At 37.3% G+C, this 20131-nt stretch overlaps 1 pseudogene; it reads left to right on the top strand.

Annotated features, from left to right (window-relative positions):
• The first annotated feature begins 17364 nt into the window (after positions 1-17364).
• On the top strand, positions 17365-19801 carry LOC144251799 (Golgi apparatus membrane protein TVP23 homolog B-like; annotated as a pseudogene).
• The last annotated feature ends 330 nt before the right edge of the window (positions 19802-20131 follow it).

Below are 20131 nucleotides of genomic sequence, written 5' to 3'. Positions count from 1 at the left end.
GAGGGAAGGGGAGGGGGGATAGTAGGGGATAGGAAAAGTATCAGAATACAACAATTACTAATAGGGCATTATGTAAAATTGTGGATGTGTAACCGACATGATTCTGCAATCTGCATTTGGGGTAAAAATTGGGAGTTCATAACCCACTTCAATCTAATGTATGAAATATGATATGTCAAGAGCTTTGTAATGTTGTGAAAAACCAATAAAAAATACATAAATAAATAAATTTGAAAAACAAATTAGATTCTAGGCTACAGTGTATGTATTATATTAATATTAAAGGCCACATGGCTGCTACTATGTTAGTTTTGTAGGCCAAATAATGCATATTATATTAATATTAAATGCTATAGGGCAGTTGTTATTTTAGTTTTATGGCTAAAGTATGGATATCATATTCATATTAGGGTTAGATGGCAACAGGCCTTTTTATATTGGTTTTAGAAGCTGTAATATGGATATCATATTAATATTAAAGATCAAAGAACAGACAATATATTAGCTATAGAAGCTATAATATAGATAACATAATAGTCTTTAAGGCTACAGGGCAGATATTTTATTAGTTCCAGCTGCCACAGTATTGATACTGTATTAGTATTGAAGGCAACTGAACAGCCATTATATTCATGTTAGTGCCACACTATCTATATTATATTAGTATAAAAGGTCATAGCACAGCACTTACATCAGTTTTATATGCTACAATATGAATATCATGTTAGTATTAAATGCCACAGGGCATATATTATATTGAATTTTGATGCTATAATTGTAGATGTATTAGTAATGAAGGCCACAGAGCACCTATTATATCAGTTTTAGACACTACAGTTTAGATACTGGATTAGTATTAAAAGGCGACAAGGCAGGTATTATTTCAGTTTTAGAGGCCACCATATGGATATCATGTTAATATTAAACCCACAGCAAATCTATCAGTTTTTGATGTTCTTATATGGATACCATATCAGCATTAAATGCCACAGGCAGCTGTCACATGAGTTTTATATGCTATAATATGAATATCATATGAGTACTAAAGGCCATAAGGCAGATGTTCTTTCAGTTTTAGATGCTATAGTATTAATATCTTTTTATTATAGGCCACAGGGCAGCTAATATATTAGTTTTATATGCTACATTAGTATTAAAGGTCACATAGCAGATATTACGAAGATTTATTTGCTATTTTATGGATGCCATATTAGTACTAAGAGCACAGGAAAGGGAGTATGTTAGTTTTAAGATTCTGTAGTAGGAATGCTACATTGATATTGAAGGTCAGAAGAGATCTATTATATTTGTGTATAGATATAATATTAATATAGAAGGCCACAGGCAAGTTATTCTATTGTTAGAAGAAGTAACAATATGTATGTATGTATATTAATATATTAATAATATTAAAGGCCACAAGAAAGCTATCTTATTAGTTTAAGATATTATATTATAGAGGCTGGGTTTGCAGCTCAGTGGTAGAGCACTTACCTAGCACATGTGCAGCACTGGGTTTGATCCTCAGCACCACATAAAAATAAATAAATAAAACAAAGGTCTTGTGTTCATCTACAACTAAGAAAAATATTTTAAAATTTAAAAGATGTTATAGTATGGATTTGCGTTAATAATAAGGGCCACAGGGCAGATACTATATTAGTATCAGTTGTAGTAGTATGGACATTACATTAATATAAATCATCATAGGCAGGTATTATATTCATATTTGATGGTTTATTATGCATATTACATTAGTATGCAAAACCAATGGGCAATTATTGTATCAGTTTGAGACACTATAGTATGATCAATTATACTAATATTAAAGGCCCCAGGGTAGATATTATATTAGGTACAGATACAGTTGTATGGAATATATATAGTATATATAATATATATAGTATATATATTATATTTATAATATAATTGCATTAATATTAATGGCCACCAGGCAGGTTTTATATTAATTTTATATGCTATAGTATTTCTGGATAGTATAGTATTATTTTAGTTAGGTTTTTCATTATTGTATCTCAAAGTTCTGACAAGAACATTTTTAGAGAATGAAAATTTTATTTGGCACTCACAGTTTCCAAGGTTTCAGCCCATAAAAGGCCAACTCCATCGTTGTGGAGGAGGAAAGCCGCTCAGAATTTGGCAAACAGGAAGCAGATACAGAGCTCTGCTCATCAGGAACAAATACACCTCAAAAGAATGCCCCCAGTAAACCACCTCCCCTAGCCACACACTACCTTACTACAGTTTCCACCCACTTAAACCCTCAGTGGATTAATGGACTGATTGGGTTAAGGCTCTCATAACCCAAACATTTCATGTCTAAACTTTCTTGCATTTTCTTACACATGACATTTTGAGTGACATCTCATATCTAAACCATAATATTCTGCTCCCAGCCCTCAAAAGTTCATGCTCATCTCACAATGCAAAATACATTGATTCCATTGCCAAGAGTCTAGATGTTCTTCAGTTTCAGAATTCCCCAAAACTCCAATTCCAAAGTCTCTTCTGAGATTCGAAACGAAATCACAGTGTGAAAACCCCTGTTAAAATCAATACACACACACACACACACACACACACACACACACACATTCAATATATAATGGCACAGAGTAAACATTTCCATTCTACAAGGGAGAAATAGAGGCATAGAGAGAAGGGATGGGACAAAAGAAGACCAAAATCCAGCTGGGCAAACAAAACCTGTATTTTCACATCTAGCATCTGAGGCATATGGCATTGTGATATTCTATCCTAAGTGCCTGGTTAGCTCCACCCCTATGGTTTTGTTAGTAGCAGTCTATGAAACTCAACTTTTCCTTCTCTGTTTCTTTCATGACTTTCCATTCCTCTCAGCCTTCTTTTTCTCCTCAGCAGCCTGTGTTAAATCTGGCTAGGCTAGAATATGTGCTCATGTAATCCATAAGCCTCAGAGTCTGGAATCACTGGTACCACAGGCCTCCACACCTGTTTATAATTTTGGAAGTTCTGGATTATCTTCTAATTTGTTTCTCCAGATTCCAAAAAGAATTTATCTTCATAGATTTTATGTGTAGCCTCTTGTAGTTAACTTCTCAGCCAGAAGAAACATTTTATATGTTACTCATTTCCTATAAGGGTTTCTGTTTTACTTGATATTGTTTCTTTGGTTGTCCTTCACTTACTTCTCCTTTATTTTCTCTTCTACTCTCTCTATTTCCTTAAGTTTATCCACACCAATTTGTGTCTTCATACATGTACTTTGGATAATAATGGGGTACCAACCATATTGAAACACTTTACTGTAAAATGTTTTTACAGGTTAATAGTATCTCAAATCAATTGGTGCTTTATTCCTTCTCCCATCCATTCACTTTCCATATTTCTCTACCCTGATGCCTTTCTTCATGCAATAAAAATCAAACCTTAACTCTTAACACTAACCTTAAACCTCTATCCCATGCCATAAACCCTAACTTAACCCTATGCCTAAAAATATTGCTAATCCCAACCCCAAGCCAACCATTAACCTTAATCTTCTAACTCTAACCCCTAAGTCTAACCCTAAACCTTAAGTCTAATTCTCACCATAAACCTCTAACCATTTTCCTAACCTAGCCCCAACCCTTTTCCCAACATCAAACCCCTAATCCAACCCCTAACCCAACCCCTAACCCCAATCTTAATATAAACTCTAACACTACCTACCTGAATATGGCAGAGTTCTCACTTGAACTTATGGAAGCAGCAAGTGCCCAGGTGGCTTACAACTTCTAACATGGACACAAATGAGACATTCCATGACCCTCTTCTTTGAATCATTTGCTGTAGTGGCTCACAGCTGCCAGAAAACTATTTAGTACTATCAATTCACCATAAAGCATATCTTTCAAACATATTTTAAATAATATATTTGAGCAAGCATATGACCACACACACAGGGAAAGGTAAGTGGTAAAGGGCATCCTGCCAGCACCTTCAACAACATAGAGTCCTAAAACTCTATCTTTTTCTTTTTTGGATGCTTCATTAAGTACCCATGATTCATTAAATCATTGATCATTTGTTACCAGTTTAGCCTTCAGTTCCTCTGTTCTCCTTATATATGTGGGAAGGCTCAAGTTCAAACTCTGTAATGATGTTTGTTTTTTTTTTCCCCACTGAATATGGTCATCCTGTGTTGCCCAGGAGCCCTAGACCATTAATCACCTAACTGGTATCAGACAGACACATTGCTTCATAGATTGAAGAATGAGGAGCTAAGAGACAGGAAACTGAAGCAGAGACCAAGAATATATTTCTTGGCACAACAAACCACAAAGTAGCTTCAAATTGACAAAGAACTTGAATATACACTTTTTACTAGTAAACATGAAAGATGATTAACAGGATATTGTATTAGTTTCATTATAGACATGCAAGTTAAAACTGCAGTGAAATTTCCTCACTTTTACTAATAAAGCCATAATAAAAATATTTAAAAATAACGAGTGATTTGGGGCAACCTTGTGAACATTTCATAAAAATATTCCAAGAAAAAAGGCAATCCAAAAGGTAAGCTCTACTATTCCTTCTCTGTTTCTTCCATGAATTTTCAATCCTCTATTTTTATCCATGGAGTTCTTGTTGTGTCCCCCAAGCTAGCCTCCTACACATATACTCCAGAGGTCCTCAGCAACAGCTCCTGCAACCACTGGGGCAACATGCCATTATACAATTTAATTTCTAATTGTGGAAGGTCTGATTTTCTTCTAAGATGAGCTCTACTTTTCCTACTGATTTTCTTCCAAGATAAGCTCCACTTTTGGGTAAGGATGAAGAGAAATCAGCACTCTTTTATATACCTGTGACAATAAATAATGTGAAGCTTGTGTGTGGAATAGTTTGCTATTTCATCAAAAAGTAAAAATAGAATTATCATACTACTCAACAACTCCATTTCTATGTATTTAACCCCAAAGAACTGAAAGTAGGTATTAAAAGAAAAGTACATGTGTATACTTTCCATCTGTTAACGTCATGAGAGTGAGGGACAGGCTCAAAAGGAGTTTTAGGAAAAGAATTTTATGTATGAGTAAAAAAAAAGAGTGCTTTTGTTCCCCAGTTGGGCAGGTAGTGAAAGTGAGGATTGATTGTCATGGAGGAGCTTGCTGACGTCCTGATTTGCAGGTTATGTGATGGTCACCTGAGAGTATCCATCCCTACATTGAGTAAAATACATTGCTGTGTTTTACATGGACATACAAACCTGGCATAGCAATGACTAGTGGGGAATGTGAGTGAAAGGATACAGAGCATTTTGCACCACCAATACAGGGTTCCTGTAAGTTTAGCACTATGAGAAAGTCAACTGCTTATTAAAAACCACCATGTCAGTACTATGCCAGAAAAACAGACATCAGACTTTATTAGGGAAGTTGACCCTTATAAATCCAGCTCAGCCAAATCTCAGAAATACCATTGCAAGAAAATTTTTCATTAGAAGCCACTGTGTGTGTGTGTGTGTTTGTGTGTTACGTTAATATTAGAGGCTAAATTTTGGATGTTATATTAGTATAAGAAGGTCACTTAGCGATTATTATAGTGATATAAAACCAATGTGTTCATAGTAGATTAGCATTAAAGACCACAGTCTGGATATCGCTGTGAAGGCAGTAAGGGTCCATGGTAAGTAAATATATTACTATTAGAGGCCATCTATTTACACTGTAAGCATACTTTGGGAAACAATGTGAATATCACATAAGTATTAAAGAGCACAATGTGTATACTGTAATAATATCAATGACAAAAGGTCATGTATGCTTGTAATCCCAGAAGCTCATAAGGCTGAGGCAGGAGGATGGCAAGTTCAACGCCAGCCTCAGCAACTAAGTGAGGCCTTAAGCAACTTAGAGATACCCTGTCTCAAAAATTAATAAATAAATAAAAAGGGCTGGCATGTAGCTTAATGGTTAAGTGCCCCTGGATTCAATATCTAGTACAAAAAAAAAAAAAACAAAAACAAAAGATCAACTATTATATTAGGACTACATGCCTCTGTGAGGACATTGTATGTGTCATGAGTGGCAGAGGATTCAATGAGAATATTATCTGCATTACAGGCCTTAGTGAGGATATTATATAGGCCAGAAGTTTCAGTTTAGATATTATATTAGTGGTAGAGTCCTGAATAAAATATTATATTAGTGTAGCAGGTCTCGTTGAAGATACTATATTAGTATCACAGGTCTCAGTAATAACACTATATGTGCTAGAGATTTTAGTGAGGATATTATATGTTTTGGAGGCTTCAGTGTGAATATTATGTGTGTCAAATACCTGACCAGGGACAATATTTGAGTATTTGAAGCCGCTGTGAGAATACTATATTTGTCAGAGACCCCAGTGAGATTATTATTGAGTATCAGAGGCCCCACTGTAGAATATGATAATTATTAAAGGCAAATTGAGGATATTTGTTAGAGTACTCATTGAGAATATTATATGAATGTCAGAGGTCTGAGTGAGTATATTATATATGTCATAAGCTGCAGTGAGAATATATATACACCTTTATATAAATTATATATTTATATAATGCATGCAAATATATATTTATGCAAATATATTATATATATGTGTATATATGTGTGTGTGTGTGTGTGTGTGTGTGTATGTGTGTGTGTGTGTATGTGTGTGTGTGTGTGTTCTGGGGATTGAACCAAGGAGTACTTTACCACTGAGATACATCCTCAGCTCTTTTTATATTTTTATTTTGAGACAGAGCTTCACCAAATTTTTGAGGCTGAATTCAAACATGCACTCTTCCTGACTCATGCTCCCGATTCATTGGGATTACAAGTTTATACCAGTGTATTCAAGTTATTGAGAATATTATTGAGTGTCAAAGTCTTCAATAGGTCATTTTGAGTTAGATGACTCAAGGAGTATATTATGTCACTCAGAGGACTCAATCAAGGTATTATTTTTGCCAGAGGCCTCAGTGAGATTGTTATATGAATATCCAGCGAACTCAATGAGGATAATATATGTTATGTCAAGATCATTGTACTGCCATGAGAAACTAATAAAAAAATATATGTGTTATAGTCTTAACTGATGATATTATATGAGTATCAGAGATTTCAGTGAGAATATTATGAGTGTCAAGAGAACTTGGTGACGTGGATGTGTAACTGATGTGATTCTGCAATCTTTATGCGGGGTAAAAATCAAATGTATGAAATATGATATGTCACAAGCTTTGTAATGTTTTGAACAACCAATAATAAAAAAAGAAAAAAAAATTATAAAGAGAACTTGGTGAGGTTATTATATATTTCAGAGGCCTAAATGAAACTATTACATGAATGTCAAAGGGTTTTGTGTGGATATATATGTATCATCCACCTCATTAAGAATATTACATTTGGGGCTGGGGTTGTGGTTCAGCAGTAGAGCACTTGCCTAGCACATGTGAGGGCCTGGGTTCAATCCTCAACACCACATAAAAATACACAAAAAATAAAGGTACAATACCTTTGTGTCCAACTACAACTAAAAAATAAAAAAATTAAAGAATATTACATAAGTGTCAGATAACTCAGTGAGCACATTATATGTATTAGAGTCATCACTGATCATATTACATTTGTCAGAATCTCAGTGGTGATATTATATGAGTGTCAGAGGCCTCAATGAAGCCAATATGAATTTTAGTCCATTTAGTTAACGTATTATATCTGTAAGAGGACTCACTGAGGATATTATATGCCCCCTTATATGTGTCAGAGGACTAAGTGATGATATAAATTTTAAAGATATCAGCATGGATATCAAATGTGTCAGATAACTCAGTGTGAAAATTTCAGAGGCATCAGTAAGAATATTATGTGTAAAAAAAGAATATTATATGTGTGCCACAGGTCTTTTCAGAGCCTCAGTGAGTATAGTGTATCTGGTAAAGGCTACAATGAAGATACTATATTAGTGTCACAGGACTCGGTGTGGATATTACATGAGATATAGAACTGAGAGAGGATGTTATATGTGTTAGAGAACTCAGTGAGCACATTTTATGTGTCAGAAACCTCAGTGAGAAGATTGTATTCTTTAGAGGTTTTAATGTGGATAGTGCATTAAACGGAGGCCTCAGTGAGATCATTATATGTGTTAGAGGCCTCATGTGAACATGATATTTGTTATAAACCTCAGTGAAGATATCATATTAGTGCCACAGGTATCAGAGAGGATATTATATAGGTAAGGGCCTTAAATTGCATGTTGTATGTCAGAGCACTGAGTGAGGACATTATAGATGACAGAGGCCTCATTACATGAGTGTCAGAGGAATCAGTGAAAATATTATATGAGTGTTACAGACCTCAATGAGTATATTCTGTAAAATGCCTCAGTGAGGCATTACATCTTTTACATAGATGGAGCTTCACTGAGGACATTATATGAATATCAGAGAACTCAATTAGAATTTTATATAAATGTGAAAGCCCTGACTAAGAATATTATGTATATCAGAAGTTTCAGTCCTCACTGAAGCCCTTATTGTTTGTTAGAGACTTCAGTAAGCATAGTAAATGTGTTAGAGTCTACAGGAGGATACTATGTGTCAGAATCCAGAGAAAAGCTATTACTTGAGTGTGAGTAGTATATGTATTAGAGCCATCAATCACACTGTTATATGACTATGAACATCCTTATATGAGAAAAATATCTGACTGCAAGAGGCCTTGTTGAAGGCATTGCATGTGTTTGAGATCTCAGTATGTTCGATCTATGGCTCAAAGGTCTCAGGAAAGAAATCCTATGTGTCAGAGGCCTCACAGAGGATAAAACAGGAATGCCAGGCTACTGAGAGAGAACATTAATTGTGTTAGAGTCCTCAGGGGAGAAGGTATACTAATGTCACATACTTCATTGAGGGTATTACTGTGTTGAAGGCCTTGGAATTTCTGCTGCTTGGGTGAAAGTCCCAAGTGGAGCTACAGTCTGTGTCAGAGACCTCAAGGAGACACTTAAAAGTGTCAGAGGACCTCAGGGATTTAGAGGCCTCAGGGAGTATATTATATATGTCAGAGTATTCAGAAAGATATAACATGAGCCCAAAATCTCATTGAGGCTATTAACTGAGTCAGAGGACTCAACACTGGTACTTCATTGTTGTTAGAGGTCTCAGCAGAGGATAGATTGCTTTTTAGAGGGGTAAGAGAAAAATATGTTTTCCTGAGGCCACTATGAGGATACCATGAGTCAGAGGCTTCAGTGTGGGTAGAACATATAAGAACCTGAGTGAAGATTTCATAAACCTCAGGGGGATTATGATGGAGTATCTCAGAACTCAGTGAATAAAATCTATTAGTATCAGCAGCCACATGAGGAAATTTTATGCATTGAAATCTTCTATGAGTCTATTATATGGGTTTCAGAACTCTCCGAGAAAATATCACAATTCTAAATGCTGTGAGTGAGGATAGTTTAGAGCTTCTTTAGGAAGTTGCTTACAGGTGTCTGTATAATCAATGAAATAAAATATGAATATTAGAGGCCACAGTGTGTATAGGATGCAAATGTCAGAGGAGGACTTATTATGAATATCCTATCAGGGATAAGACCACCAGGAGGGTTCTATTTGAGTAGACACCATCAGAACAAGGATATTACATGGGTCATAGTCATTAGTGTGCCAATGGTAAGAGTAAGAGGCCTTTGCAAATACAGTATATGCCTTCGATACTTGATGTTTAAAGTTAATTCCAGAGTGAGGCTATTAGTTGAGTTTCAGCAAGTTTCAGCAAGAATCACATATGTGACCCAGAAATCAATAATAAAATATTATCCAGCTACAGGCCTCATTGAGGATGTGTCAGGGGCTTCATTGAGATTAATCAATGATTGCCACAGGACTCAGCTAGGGTATTGTCTCTGAGTTCTCAGTGAGTTGAATACATATGTCCAAGAACTCAATGTATATAATATGTTTCAGATCCCTCAATCACACTATTACATGACTATGAATATCCTTAGTGAGGAAAATATCTTACTGCAAGAGGCTTAGCTGGAGGCTTTGAATGTGTTTGAGATCTTTGAATGTTTAATCTATGCCTCAAAGATCTCAGGGAGGAAATCCTGTATAAGAAGTCTCACATAGGATGTGACAGGAATGCCAGCCTACTCAGTGAGAACATTATGAGTGTTAGAGTTATCAAGGAAGAGGCTACATCAGTGTCACACACCTCACTGGGGATATAATTGTGTCAAAGGCCTGAGCATTTGTACTGCTTGGGTGAGAGTCCTGCATGGAGAGTGTCTGTGTCATAGACCTCAAGGAGACACTTAAAATGTCAGAGGAGTCTGTGTTGACAGAAAGATACTGTCTGAGCCCTCCATGATTTTTAAATATGACTAGACAATTAGGATCTCTGCCAGTGATGCTCTTAGTTGTGCCTGAGCTCTCATGGAGATATTAACTGAGGGACAGACAGAAGGTTGAGGGAGAATATTATCTACATACAGCAAGCCTCTGTGAATATGTGATGTAAGTGTCAGAGGCAACTGGGAGGAGAGGACATGAGTGTCAGAGCCCTGAGTGAGTTTATTATACATGTGACAGAAAAAATTATGGACTCAGTGAGATGATCAAGGAATTTCAGTGCCCTCAATAATTACACAATATTGAGTGTCAGAGGAGGAATCATTGAGGATATTTCCTGAGTGTCAGGGACCTCCATGAGAATATTCCATGAGTGCTGCAGGCCTGAGTGAGGACATATATGTGCTGTAATAGGAAGAGACCTGTGTTAGCCTATTATATGTGACAGTGCCTTCATATGGACATTTAGTGTCAGAGTCCAGAGGGAGGCTATCACCTGAGTGTCTGAATCCTCATTGAGACTGATACATTTTTCAGAACATGTACTGAAGATATTTGGTCGAAGTCAGAGGCCTTAATAAGGATGTGATAGGTGTCAAAGTCTTCATTGAGATTATTTTGCTATTACTATAGGTCTCAACCAGGGTATTTTCTCTTAAGAGGCCTCAGAGAGTTGAGTATACGTGTTAGAGACTAGGGGTAGAGAATGTAGGTATCATAGCCTCACTCACTCTGTTATGTGACTATGAAGGTCCTTAGTGAAGAAAATTTTCTGACTAGGAGAGGTGTTATTGAGAATAGTTTCCTCAGTAAGTATATTTTAGAGATGAAATTTCTAGTGAGTAAGTTTTTTTTTAAATTTTTTTTAGTTATACAGGACACACTAACTTTATTTTGTTTATTTATTTTTATATGATGCTGAGGATCAAACCCAGGGTCTCACACGTGTAAGGCGAGTGCTCTGTCACTGAGCCACAACCCCAGCGCTCCACTGAAGAACTTCTATGTGTCAGATGTCTCATTGAGAATAATGGTGGGAGTGCCAAGGTACCCAGTGAGGACACTGTAAGAGATGGAGTTTTCAGGGTTGAAAGAATATCAGTGTGAAAGGACTCAGTGAGATTATGAAATGAGTATCAGAGGCCTTAATGACTACATATTACATGGAAGAGGATTTACTGAGAAGACGATTTTTCTCAGACTTGTCAGTGAGGAAAATATGGGCTCAAATGACTCAGTCCCTCCTCTACAAAGGTTGGAGCCCTCTGTGGGGATTTCATATGTGTCAGAGACCTCAATGAGACACACGCATGTGTCAGAGAACTCATTGTACATACTATGTAACCTTTGGAGGTCTCAGTTATATTTTGAATATCTATCAGAGCATTAATCTGTGCAGACATCAGGTACCCCAGAGCACTTGGTAGGATAGTACTTAAGTGTTAGAGGTCTAATGGAGGTCATTATCTGAGCTTGAGAAGCCTAAGGTGGATATTATATTCATTTCATTGTCCTGCATGAGGATGATATCCACTGCAGAGTCCTCAGGCAGTATGTTACCAGTGTGAGTGGACTCAGTGCTATATGATGTGAATGTCAGAGGCCTCAGGGAGGAATCATGGGAGTTTCAGAAAGGATACATTGAGGATATGATATGAGTATCAGATACCTGCTTCACACTATTATAAAAGTGTCCAAGGCCACAATCATTATATCTTATGTGTCAGAAACTTCAGTGATAACACTGTATTTGACATAGGCCTCTGTGAGAATATTGTAGGTGGCCGAGTCTTCTCATGGATACTAAGTGTCAGAGTCTAGAGTCAGGGTGTTACCAGACTGCCTGAGGCCTCAGTAACAATGTGAACATGACCAAGGTTACAGTTTAGATATATTATTGATGTCAGAGGCCTCTGTGATGATGTGATATGTGTCCAAGGCTTCAGTGAGAATGTGATGTGTTTGTCACAGGCCTCACATTGGATATTATACTTCATAGAGGCTGCAGTAAATTTACTATACCTGTCAGAGGCCTCAGGTTTCTCCTATGGAAAGAGGCCTCCATAAGTATATGATGGCTGTCAAAAAGATTCTAAGTGGAAGAGACTTCTGTTAGTCAATTACATGTGTCAGATGTCTCCAATACTACATCATTAATATTAGGGGCCTCAGTAAGCCTCTTATAGGTCCTGTAGGTCGCAATGTAGATACTGTATGTGTCAAGTCCTCAGGGAGTTAGAGGCCTAAAAAAGTATATTATATCTGCCAGAGGTTTAAGGTAGGATATTAAATGCTCCTGACTCTTCAGTGAGGCTTTTAACTGAGTCAGTGGATTCAGCATTGATACTTCATTGCTGTCAGAGGCCTCAGTGAGGACACTATTAGGGTCACAGACCTCATTGAGTCAGAAGTCTTAGTGACAATGGAGGATATGTCAGAGGCCTGAGAATATCACATGCATCTGAATCTTCAGAGATAATATTTTGTGTGTCAGAGGCCTCAGCAAGTATATGGGCTACAGGCCTCAGTGTTGATATTACATGAGCATCAGAAGCCTGAGGGAGGAGGCATTGAATGTGCCCTGAGGGAGGACATTCAAAATGTGTCTGAGGCCTAGCTGAGGATAGTTTGCTTGTTGAAGGGCTAAGGGAAAATATTGTTTGTCAGAGGCCCCAGGGCAGATACCAGGTGTTAGAGGCCTTACTGTGGGTAGAAGGTATGAGTACCCTGAATGAAGATTTCATTTATTTCAGAAGCCTCAGTGAGACCACAATGTTATTATCATAGGATTCAGTGAATATACTAGGTTAGTGTCAGAGGACAAGAAAGGACTTTATATACATCAGAATCCTCTAGGAGTTTATTATATGGATTTCAAAGACCTCAGGAAAGATATCATGTGATTCTTGGAGCTGTGAGTGGGGACATTTTAAGTTTCAGAGTCCTCAGGAAGTTGATTAGGGGTGAATGTACCTTCAGTGTGATTGTATATGAATGTCAGATGCCTCAGTGAGTATGGGATATGAATGTCAGAGGAGGCATGGAGGATATCCTATCAGGGTAAGAGACACACAGGAGAATTCTATATAAATAGCATAGCCCAAATGAGGATATTGCAGGGGTCAGAGTCCAGTGTAACTATGGTAAGAGTAGGAGGCCTCTGTAATCCTATCATATACCCTAGAATCTTCATGTGGATATTTACTGTCAGAGTCCAGAGCAAGGCTATGAACTGATAGTCAGAAACCTCAGTGAAAAATCATACATGTGATCCAGGACTCTGTGAAAACATTATGTCCAAGTCAGAGTCCTCTGTGGAGTTATTGTCTGTGTCAGAGACTTCAAGTGGATACTTAAAAGTGTCAGAAGGATCTGTGTTGATAGGATGGTACTTTCAGAGTCTTCAGTGATTTTTTAATATTTTAGACAATAGGGGTCTTTGTCAGTGAGGCTATTAGGTGTGCCTGAGCTCACTGATGGCCAAGAGGATTGAGGATATTTCTTGAGTCCCACAAGTCTCTATGAATAAGTTGTGCAACTGTCAGAGGAAAAAGGAAGGAGAGGATATGACTGATAGAGATCAGAGTGAAGATATTGTACACTTAAGAATCCTCAATAAATAGAATAGGAGTGTTTATGGACTCAGTGAGATACTCAAGAAATGCCAGATAATCAAGGAATCCTCAGTGAGTATCCAATGTGTCAGAGAACGACTCACGAAGGATATTACACGAGTGTCAGAGACCTCCATAAGAATGTTTCTTAAGTGCCATAGGCCTGAGTCAGGACATATATGTGCTGTAATAAGAAAAGGACTCTGTTAGCATATTATATGTGAAAGTTCTTTGAGGATCAAAAGCCTGAGTGAGAATAATACTTTTGTTAGGGGACATACTGAAGATATTCTGTCAAGGTCAGAGGCCCCAGTGAGGATATGATATGTGTCAGACTTCACTGAGTTTATTTTGTTATCACCACCGGCCTCAATTAGGATTGTTAAATATTTGTGTCAGAGGCCTCAGGGTAGATAGTATAAGTGTCAGAATCCTTATTTACTATTTTATATGACTGTGAGGTGAAGAAAACTTCTGAATATTAGAGGACTTCCTGAGGATTTTGTCCTCAGTGAATATATTTTAGGGCTCAGAGTTCTCAGTGAGGAAATTCTATGTGTCAGAGGCCTCCTTGAGAATAATGATGGCAGTGCCATGGTACCCAGTGAGGACATTGTATGTGATGAAGTTTCAGGGTAGAGAGAATATCAGTGTGGAAGCCCTCAGTGAGATTATGAAATGAACACCAAATGCCTTTGTGATGATCTAATATGTGTAAGAGGCCTCACTGAGAACAGAATCTCTCTCAGAGGTCAGTGAGGATAATACGGGGTCAAATGACTCATTCCATACTGTACATAGGATGGAATCCTCAGTGGGAATTTTATATGTGTCAGAGACCTCAATGAGACATATATGTCTCTGAGGACTCATTGTACCTCATGTTACCTACAGAGGCCTCAGTACTTTTGGATGACTCTAGAGGGTCTAAATCTGTGTGGACTTCTAATGCCCCAGAGCACTCAGTGTGATATTCCTTGAGTGTCAGAAGCCTTGATTAGGATATTTCTGAATGACAGAAGCCTCAGGTTGGATATTATATTGATCTCACTGTCCTGTATGAGGATGATATCCATTTCAGAGTCCTCAGTAAGAATCTCATTAGTGTTTTGGGACTCAAATGAGATAGGATGTGAATGTCAGAGGCCTCAGGGAGGATTCATGTTGGCGTTAGAGGAAGACTCACTGAGGATGTGATATGAGTGTCAGAAACCATTCTGGGGCTATTATAAAAATATCCAAGGCCTGAGTGTGGTTATTTTATGTGTCAGAGGCTTCACATGGATATTATGTATCAAAGTCCAGTGCCAGGGTATTACCAGAGTTTCTGAGACTTCACCAACCCATCCCCTTGAATGGGATCAAGGTCACAGTACAGATATCCTGTTCATGGCAGTGGCCTCAATGACGATATGTGGAAGATTCCTCAGTGACAATATAGAGTGTTTGTCACAGGCTTCACCTTTGACATTATGTTTTGGGAGTTGGCAGTAAACTTACTATACTTGTCAGAGGCCTCAGTTTTCTCCTATAGAAAGGGACCTCTGTGAGTACATGATGGCAGTGCCAGAGGCATCAAGAAGACATTCTAAGTGCAAGAGACCTCTGTTATCCAACTGTACATCTCAGATGTCTCCAATAGTTTATTGTTATTATTAGAGACCTCAGTATGACTCTTATAGATACTGTAGGTGTCAATGTAGATATTAAATATTTCAAAGACCTCAGGAAGTTAGAGGCCTCAGGGAGTATATTATACCTCTCAGATGTTTCAGGGAGTATTTTAAATGCACCAGCCACCTCAGCAAAGCTATTCCTGAGTCAGATGTCTCAGTACCAGTACTTCATTATTGTCAACAGCCTCAGTGAGGATACCATTAGGGTCACATGCCTCAGTGAGAATACTAAATGCATTTGAATCCTTAGTGACAATGGGACTTGTGTCAAAGGACTTATGATATCATATGTTTTAGAGTCTCCTCTGAGAATATTATAGTTGTCAAAAGAGTTAGTCAGTAATATATGTCAGAGCCCTCAGTGAAGACAGTGCCTTTTTAAATAGTTTCATGTGTTTAGTTAGAGCTCTGAATAAAAATATTATTGTGTTTCAGAGGCCTCAATGTGTTTTTTCCTTATTTGTCATAGGCTCTCATGGATATTTTATGACTGACACAGGCCTCAGTAATGATATTGAGCATGTTAGAAACCTCTGTGAGGACATTATATGTCAGAGTCCTCATTGATTATATGTGTAGAGGACTCATTGAAAATATTATAGGTGTCAAAGAACTTAGTTTTTATGTGAGTTTTAGAGAACTTATTGAGAATATTTTTATGTGACATAGGCTTCCACAAGGATTTCATGTATGTGTCAAATGCCTCAATGAAGATATCATATTTTTTCTAGTTCTCTGTGAGGATATCTTATGAGTTTGAAGGTTTGACATGCTATTTTCTAGGGGTCTCAATGTGTATGTGATATCAGCCAGTGGTATCATTAATGATATTTATTGATAACAAACTCATATTATTTCAGTGCGTACTATATATGTTAGAGTCTTCATAAGAATATTATATTGTACTTAAAGCCTCAGTGAAATGTTTTATAAGTGTAAAAGGCCTAATTGAGGGTATTATACTATTCTTTCCTGTTAAAAGAAAACAGGAAACAATAGAAAGAACTCCCAGTGGAAAGAATGGTCAAAGCTATTCCCAAAGGCTTCAAGCAGGAATGAAGTAAGCAACAAAGCACTATAGAGTTGGATAACAAACAAAATCTTGGAGTAAATATCCAGATGCTCATTTATTTACAAGTAAATGACTAAACAGATAAACAAAAGAGGCTAAATAAAAACCTCTTATGCAGAATTTCAAGTAATTGAGGTGGACATTTGGCCCTCAAGGAGTTAGGCCTAACTTCCCACTCCTTAAGAGGGGGCTCTGCATAGTGACTTACTCCAAAACAATATATATAATGTGTACATGTAGAGAAACATAACTTCACAGTGAGAAATCTGGCAAACACTACATCAGTCAGGTGAGCACCTTGAGGATATGAAATGAAGAATAGCACTTCATCTGTAATCTGCTTTCCCCAATCCATAACCTGTCTACATATGAGAAAAACATCAACTGAAAATCTAAAAAGTACCTGATAGGTACTCCTCAACTGTCAGGTCCTCCTCAAACATCAAGGGCATCAGAGAAAGGAAGGTCAGAGAAACTGTCGCTACGAAGAAAAGCCTATGGAGACAGGATGATTGTCTTGCGGAATCTTAGATGGGGTCCTGGAACTGAAAGAGGCTGTACTGAGAATTCAAAGGAAACACAGACATTAGTTAATAAGAGCATATCAGTATCTGTTTATCATGAAAAATCATGTATGAAGTTAACACATCTGAGATAGCTCAAGTAAGTCATAAGAGCAAAAAAACTGGGTAGAAGTTACATAGTAGATCTCTGCATTTTCTTTGCAATTTCTGTGTAAACATAAAACTACTCTAAAATAAAATCTTAAGACATGGCTATATTTTTCAAACACCTGCTCATTTAATTACTCAGAATGTCAATTACTAATAATTGACATTCTTAACTAGTTCTGCATTTTGTTAAGAGCATTTATAACAAAAATGTAAGATAATGTAAGATAAATACTTATTTTATATGTTTTATGTTAAAGTAATAATATGTTTAAACTTATTTATCATTATTTATTTTGCTATTTCTGGGTTCTGGATTTTCTCTCTAAAAATTTCAAAACTTTAGAGAAAAAAATCTACATTTTAGAGACACTATTTCAAGTCATGGTTGAACTTTTTCAAAAGAGTCATGATAAAAAATATGTTACAAGAGCAGATTGATTCATTGTGAATGAATCATTGATCCCAAGGGAGTCTTATCTTTCGTTTGTTTCTATGTATACCCTTCAACAGTAATAGCATCAAATATTTGCCACTAGGAAAAATATTTAAACAAAAAATGTAAACAGAATTTGTGACAATAACTTATGATGCTTTCTAAAAAAAGAAAAATTTAAAAGAATATCATAGTCAGTTTCCTCCATGACGTTCTTCAGAAGTGGTAAAACTAGAGAAACATCAATGGAAGCATGCATTATGAGTGATCTTAGATATTCTCATGTTTTACGGGGAAATTATATTTTAGAAATCATAAAAATATTGGATGCCCAAACTCTTTAATGTTTTCAAATGTAGTTGAATTTCTATGTAAGTTTCTCATTGATATAGCTAGTCATAAAGCTAACAAAAACAAAGAATCTGTGGGGCTGGGATGTAGCTCAGTGGTGGCATACCTTATCCAGAATTCAGGAGGCCCTGGGTTTGATCCCTAGCACCACAATATTTTTTTAAATCAGTGCCTTATTTGTGTAATCAAATAGAAAGTGAACCATCACCACTCTTAGGAAAATGTTAAGCCTGAAAACCAGTTAATAATCAAAATTCTCTTACAATAGAAATAGTCTATTGTGACCAGATGTGTCATATCATAAAGTACATTCACATTATACTATCAAAATATCAGAATCAAAATACTCTTACAATAGAAATAGCCTATTGTGAGCAGATGTGTCACATCATAAAAGTATATTCACATTAAATATCCTCTCAGAACAATAAAAAAAAGACTTTGATGACCATTTAGAAGGAGAAAATGGCTATAATATAGATTAGAAAATTATTAAGAAATTAGAAACATGAGGTGAGGGGCTGTGGGCACGGAGAGCGGGTGGCCTAGGCTTGGCGGGAGGAAGGGTCCCTCCTGCAGGGTTTGTGGAGTGAGCCGGGTACACAGGGGTGGTTGTGTGGTGTCCCCTCTGGCTGTCTGTCTTGAGGAAGAGCTGAGTGGGCGGGAAGGATGGAGGACCAAGGGTAGTTGTCGCGGAGGTGATCTGGGTGCTCCGAGGCCCTCATAGGGAAGGCCTCGGGAAGCTTGGAGGTGTGGAGAGGAGAAGCCCATCCTCAACCAATGCCCAGCGCTGGGCAGATCCGATGTTGGGCTGTAGAAATGCTCTGTGTGGTGGGTGGGGTGCGGGTGGTCTTTTTCCTCGGCCCATCTTGCACGTCATGCACGCAAGGAAGTGAAAGGGGTGCGGCCTCCGGGCACCTCTTCAGCTCCCTTGTGAGCTGCCCTGTAGGGGTACCCTGCAATCATGTAGGAATAGGAGACGCTGGCAGAGCCTTGCAGTCAGGACAGCAATGATGACACTGAAGATGTTTCATTGTTTGATGCAGAAGAAGAGACAACTAATAGACCAAGAAAATCTAAAATCCGACACCCAGTGGCATGATTTTTCCATTTGTTCTTCTGAGTCTCTGCCATTATAGTCTATCTTCTCTCTGAATTGCTCAGCAGCAGCTATATTGCTTGTATGGTGACAATTATCTTGTTGTTGTCACGTGACTTTTGGGCAGTGAAGAATGCCACAGGTAGAGACTGATGGTAGGCCTTGGGTGGTGGAATCATATTGATGAGGATGGAAAGAGTCATTGGGTGTTTGAGTCCAGGAAGGCATCTCCTCAGGAGAATAAAACTGTTTCAAAAGTTGAATCAAGAATCTTTTGGTTAGGACTAATTGCCTGTACAGTGCTGTGAGTGATATTTGCCTTTAGTGCTTTCTTCTCCCTCAGAGTAAAATGGTTGGCATGGTTATCATGGGTGTGGTGCTACAGGGTGCCAACCTGTATGGTTACATTAGGTGCAAGTGGGCAGCTGGAAGAATTTAACTAGCATGGCTACCTGGTATCTTGAAATGCAGTTTTTAAGACAAAACACCAGAAATGAACAGACTTCTTGAATAGAGAGAAAATTATATTTTCTGTGACACTGGGGAATGGCTGAAGAGATTCTTGATTATGAATTGTTTAGAGCTCAGTCCAGTATAAAAAGGAGCATTGATTTTTGTTTGTTTGTTTTGTTTTCACTTGCAAAGTTACTATAAAAACTGTTTTTTTAAACAAAGTTTTAATTTTCTTTTTCTAGTAGTTGAGGCTGGGAAGTATGATATCATTAAGAACATTGTCAGAATTTATTTTATGGTGTACATATGTATGCATATAGTAATGTATCCGTATATCCCAAATTAATGTGTTAGTTTACATATGTTACAGAGATATTTGCATTTTGA

Source organism: Urocitellus parryii, unplaced genomic scaffold (genome assembly GCF_045843805.1).
Source record: "Urocitellus parryii isolate mUroPar1 unplaced genomic scaffold, mUroPar1.hap1 Scaffold_222, whole genome shotgun sequence".
NCBI classification, from domain to species: domain Eukaryota; kingdom Metazoa; phylum Chordata; class Mammalia; order Rodentia; family Sciuridae; genus Urocitellus; species Urocitellus parryii.
This window is presented reverse-complemented; position numbering and strand designations above follow the sequence as displayed.